Below are 6,108 nucleotides of genomic sequence, written 5' to 3'. Positions count from 1 at the left end.
AACCTACGTGGAAAGGTTTCCCATGAAGCACTTGATTTGCTGGCAAAAGAGCTACTGAGGAAGATGGAGGTGTTGCGGAAACTTAATGCATCATGTGGTTGCCATATGTGGCTTAGCAATGGATTGCCGTGTGCTTGTAGGCTGGAAAAGTACAAACGTACAGGTAAAAAAATATTAAAACCACAAACCTTTTGTTATTTTGTACGATTTAGCTGTTTCTCACACCGTATTAACTTAACTGTGCAGGGCGTATGATACAACTCGACGACATAGATGTATTATGGCGTAAGCTTGACTTGCTCCCATGTAAACTGGTAGACGAGGAAGTCGATATTGTAGCAGAGCTTAATAATGTGCGGCAACATTTAGAGGCGCAGTCCCCCGTTCAGCAAAAGAGTATGCTTTCAAAGATAAAAGCGGTCTTCACCCGAAATCGTCAACCAAGAAACCACCGATCGTCCAGCAAAATACTCGCGGTCGGCCTACATCAAAGAAAGTACAAGAAAGGCTAGATGAAGCTGCGATGTTAGACGAAGCTGCGAGATACAACTCCTATGGCGAGGACAGCAACGTATATACCGCTTCCCCCAAACATAGGTACGATTTACCCCAACACAGCTCATACGTACCGTCAGAGGGCTCTCGTGGAACTGGTTCGTTTGTGAAGTCTGAAAAACCTAAAATGCAACGAAACAGTTCAAGAAGTTCTAAAAAGAAGGAGACGCGTGATGATAAGGTTTTTCCATTAATAAAGGGGGACGAGCACTTGTTATGCATTAAGAGGTTTAAGAATCAAATTCCATCAGAGTTTCACCTTTACATATCGCGTATACAAGATGTGACCCCAGACGGTCATTGTGGGTACAGGTCTGTGGCTGTCGGGTTAGGTTTTACGGAACACGCATGGCCCAATATTCGAAGAGATTTACTACTGGAGATTGACCATAACAAACCGCGTTGGAAGCATGTATTCGAAACATATAACGAAGGAGACTTTAAACGAATACGTAATAGCATCGAATGGCATTCAGTGAAAGGGTGCGATGAAAGTCACTGGATGGAAATGCCCAAGGTAGGGCTTCTCATAGTGCAAAGGTATAATATTGTCCTCCACGTGCTAAGCATTGAATGGAGCTCTACCATCTTCCCATTAACGGATGCCCCGCTAGATCCACGACCTCAAGCGATAACGCTTGTACATGTTCACGGGGGATACTTCATACATGCTAAGTTGGAAGGAGACTACCCCATGCCTTTAGTGAACCCGTTGTGGTCGGCACATCGATCAATAGCTGCGAAACGGTGGGAAGAAATGGATAGACCGCGGTTAGAGCACTACTACGAGTTAATGCATCCTAAATCAGACCGAGACAAAGACAGAGAACCGAGTTTAAATGTTATCGAAGATTAAGCGGAAACTTGTATTTTTGTAAATTGTAGAAATTTTTTAATTTATAAAGTTTGTATCATTTTTAATTTTTATAATTCAAATAATATCATTTTTAATTAATTTTTAATTTATAATTCAAATTTTTATAAACATAATTTTTGTATTATTTTTAGCTTTTCTAAATTATATTTGTGCCAATATTTATAAAAAAATATTGTTTTCTATAAATACAAACCAAGGAAAAAAAAAATGAACCTATACGATGCGTAGGGATCCCTATGCATCGTAGGATAAACAAATGACAATAAAGCCCCTGTTTTTGGCTTCCTTTAGCCTCAGAACAAGGGTAAAAATGTAAAATAACCAAAACAAAGAGAGCGTATTGATCAATACGCATCGTATGTCAAAGGCGGACAATTTTCCCCCCAAATTAAAGTTTAAAATTATAAATATGTTAAATTACCATTTTGCCCCTCCAGTTCGGGCTATACGGGGCTGAATATAAGGGTAAAAAGGTCATTTTCGGACCTTTAAATACGCTGCGTATGGAGCTCTACGATACGTATATAAAGGTCATTACAATGAACTTTATACCCTTCTATCTATGCTTCGTATAGGCTATAGAGAAGGGTATATAGGTCATTCTGCTGACCTTTATATACGCGTCGTAGAGAGCCCTACGGAGCGTATATAAAGGTCCAAAATGACCTTTTTGCCCTTCTATTCAGCCCAGTATAGCCCTAATAGAAGGGTAAAATGGTAATTTCACAAGTCAAACACCTTTTTGACTTTTGCATACGCTTCGTAGGGACCTCTACGATGCGTATTGGTTCTGTTTTAAATCAGGAAAACCCCTACGCATCTCTGTTCTTCCCCAAATTACACCACACAAAACCCCTATAGGCGACTACGTATTTCCGACCGTATACACGCGAATTCGAAGTATAAACGAGGTATATACTAAACCTATTTAACTAATTTTGATTTTTTAGTATTTTATCCGTAAATTAGGGTTGTATCATAGGTAAATTAGGGTTTACAGTGAACTAGGGGTGTTTGTTTGATTTGTTTGATTGTTGTGTATGGTTATTTCACCATATTTGAAGAGGTTAGGGTCAGAGCCGGTCCAAGTATAAAAATGGTTTGTTTGATTTGTTTGATTAGGGTTTACAGATGCTAACATATATATGAAAACCCCTACAGGCGACTACGTATATACGGGAATACGAAGTATTATATGTTTGATTAGGTTAGGGTTCATAATTTAAATTCTTGCATTTTTTACACATGCTAACATATATACGAAATATAATACTTTTAACATTCATAAAATGCAGAACTTATAAACTACAAAATTCATAAACTATATTTTATATAGATTAAAATTTGAGTTCTAATTTTGAGTTATAACGTATTTATATTGATATTTGGCTTTTATTTTAATTAGTTAAACAAGCGAGCCAACAGTCCAAACGAATGAACTTATCTTGGCTCAGATCGCTCGTTTACTAACAAGCTAATTTCGAGCTAATTTTTTCAAGCGAACTTCATTCAAGTTGCAAGATTCATTTGAGTCGCGAACTTTTTGAACATTGTATTAGGTCATTTATTCTGTATGTTTCATGCAAAACCCATCAGTTTCTTTTCCTTGAAAACATTGTCAGCTCAATGCGTTGGGGTGTATTATCATGTCTACTATTTTTGGGTTTATAAAGTTATTTTATTTTAGGTTTACAAAATGACAGTCCAGCACAAAGGTCACATTCATTGCACTGCTGTTATAGTTTAACATATGGTTGTATAAGTTTAACGTACAAGACTGATCTTGATGCATATAGTAAACCCTTATTGTCTGCGTATGTATTTTTTTTAAAAAACAAAAAAATGGAGGAAATGGATTTAGAAGGAGATATTCCGGAGCAGCCGCAGCGGAAACGGCGGACACGTCCACCGCCGGATCCTCTCGAGAATCACCCGTATTTGGAGTTTCCTCCGGAGTCCGACGCTGCTCTCCGTTGCGAGAAGCTTCGGAAGATGCATATTGGTAAAGATTTTGCGGTTTCTTGGAAAACCCTCCGGAAGCTCGAGGTTGAAGATTGGGCGCGGGGGTTTGTTCCCGTTGATTCACCGTGGGATCGTCTGTTTGAGCTATCGTTTACGCCGAGCTACAGGGAGATACTGGTCGAGTTTCTGTCGTCGTTCGAGTTTCATCCTCGTCGGCCAAATGAGGTTGTGGACCCCGCGCAGCCCCCTCCCTGCCCGAGGTTTCTTTTCGCATGGCTAGCCAGGCGCGCGAAATGTCACTTGCACAGTTTGCGGTGCATAGCGGTTTGTATACGGCGGCTGAGATCGCTACGGATCTTTATACGAAGGTACGTTTAACACAAATTTTTTATTGTTATCATTATTATTTTTAATATATAACATTTAAGATTTAATATTAATTTAACGTTTAATAAACATTCGTGTAAACAGGGGCTCGTAATGGTTGATAAACCCACGCTATTAGGGTTTTGGGATCTGATCGCGGACATCGCTCGTTGGGACCACCACCAATCCAAGGGGAGGAGTACGCTGATTGAGGATCCGCTCTTCAGGTACGTTAGTTATTAAACAACTTTTTTTTAAACAGATTTTTTTAAAACAAAATTTCTTTTTTTTAATTATGTAGTTGATTTTTGTCAATTTTTGAAACATCAGGGACCATTTTTGTAAAAAATTGAAACTTCAGGGACCAAAGTGTAAATATATCAAACCGTCAGCCGTTTTTGTAAAAAATTGAACGACGTCTAAACCGTCAGCCGTTTGGGGCTGCGTTTGCAGCCGTAAACCGGCGTTTAAACGGCTGCAAACACAGCCCCAAAGGGCAGCGATTTCGCAGCCGTTTGGGGCTGCGTTTGCAGCCGTTTAAACGCCCGTTTACGGCTGCAAATGCCGCCGCGGACGGCAGCGAAAACGCAGCCGTTTGCGGCTGCGTTTGCAGCCGTTTAAACGCCCGTTTACGACTGCAAACGCAGCCGCAAACGGCAGCGAAATATCAGCCATTTGCGGCTGCGTTTGCAGCCGTTTAAACGCCCGTTAGGGACCTACGCGACTTACGGTTCGACTTCGACTAAATAATAAAAAAATATAATTTAACGACGACGATCTTAGTTTTGACGCTCGTAAGGCGCGTAGGTCCGTTCGAGCGTCGAAACTAAGTTCGTCGTTAAAATATATATTTTTTTATTATTTAGTCGAAGTCGAACCATAAGGCGCGTAGGTCTCTAAGGAGCGTCGAAACTAAGTTCGTCGTTTTATATTTTAACGACGAACTTAGTTTCGACGCTCGTTAGGGACCATTTATGTCAATTTTGAAACATCAGGGACCATTTTTGTAAAAAATTGAAACTTCAGGGACCAAAGTGTAAATATATCAAAAAAGGGACCATTTGTGTCAATTTTTGAAACTCCAAGGACCATTTAAACCAAATTTCTTTTTAAACAGAATTTTTTTTAAACATATTTTTTTTTTTAATTTTTTAGTCGAAGTCGAACCGTAACCGGCGTTTGAACGACGTCTAAACCGGCAGCCGTTTGGGGCTGCGTTTGCAGCCGTAAACCGGCGTTTAAACGGCTGCAAACACAGCCCCAAAGGGCAGCGATTTCGCAGCCGTTTGGGGCTGCGTTTGCAGCCGTTTAAACGCCCGGTTACGGCTGCAAATGCCGCCGCAGACGGCAGCGAAAATGCAGCCGTTTGCGGCTGCGTTTGCAGCCGTTTAAACGCCCGTTTACGACTGCAAACGCAGCCGCAAACGGCAGCGAAATCGCAGCCTTAAACGGCAGCGAAATCGCAGCCTTAAACGGCAGCGAAATCGCAGCCGTTTGCGGCTGCGTTTGCAGCCGTTTAAACGCCCGTTAGGAACCTACGCGCCTTACGGTTCGACTTCGACTAAATAATAAAAAAATATAATTTAACGACTATCTTAGTTTTGACGCTCGTAAAGCGCGTAGGTCCGTTCGAGCGTCGAAACTAAGTTCGTCGTTAAAATATATATACTTTTATTATTTAGTCGAAGTCGAACCGTAAGGCGCGTAGGTCTCTAACGAGCGTCGAAACTAAGTTCGTCGTTTTATATTTTAACGACGAACTTAGTTTCGACGCTCGTTAGGGACCATTTGTGTCAATTTTTGAAACATCAGGGACCATTTTTGTAAAAAATTGAAACATCAGGGACCAAAGTGTAAATATATCAAAAAAGGGACCATTTGTGTCAATTTTTGAAACTCCAAGGACCATTTAAACCAATTTTTTTTAAACATATTTTTTTTTAATTTTTTTAGTCGAAGTCGAACCGTAACCAGCGTTTGAACGACGTCTAAACTGGCAGCCGTTTGGGGCTGCGTTTGCAGCCGTAAACCGGCGTTTAAACGGCTGCAAACACAGCCCCAAAGGGCAGCGATTTCGCAGCCATTTGCGACTGCGTTTGCAGCCGTCTAAAGGCCCGTTTACGGCTGCAAACGCCGCCGCAAACGGCAGCGAAAACGCAGCCGTTTAAACGCCCGTTTACGACTGCAAACGCAGCCGCAAACGTCAGCGAAATCGCAGCCGTTTGCGGCTGCGTTTGCAGCCGTTTAAACGCCCGTTAGGGACCTACGCGACTTACGGTTCGACTTCGACTAAATAATAAAAAAATATAATTTAACGACGACGATCTTAGTTTCGACGCTCGTAAGGC

This window comes from Helianthus annuus, chromosome 15, assembly GCF_002127325.2.
Source record: "Helianthus annuus cultivar XRQ/B chromosome 15, HanXRQr2.0-SUNRISE, whole genome shotgun sequence".
Classification (NCBI taxonomy): domain Eukaryota; kingdom Viridiplantae; phylum Streptophyta; class Magnoliopsida; order Asterales; family Asteraceae; genus Helianthus; species Helianthus annuus.
This window is presented reverse-complemented; position numbering follows the sequence as displayed.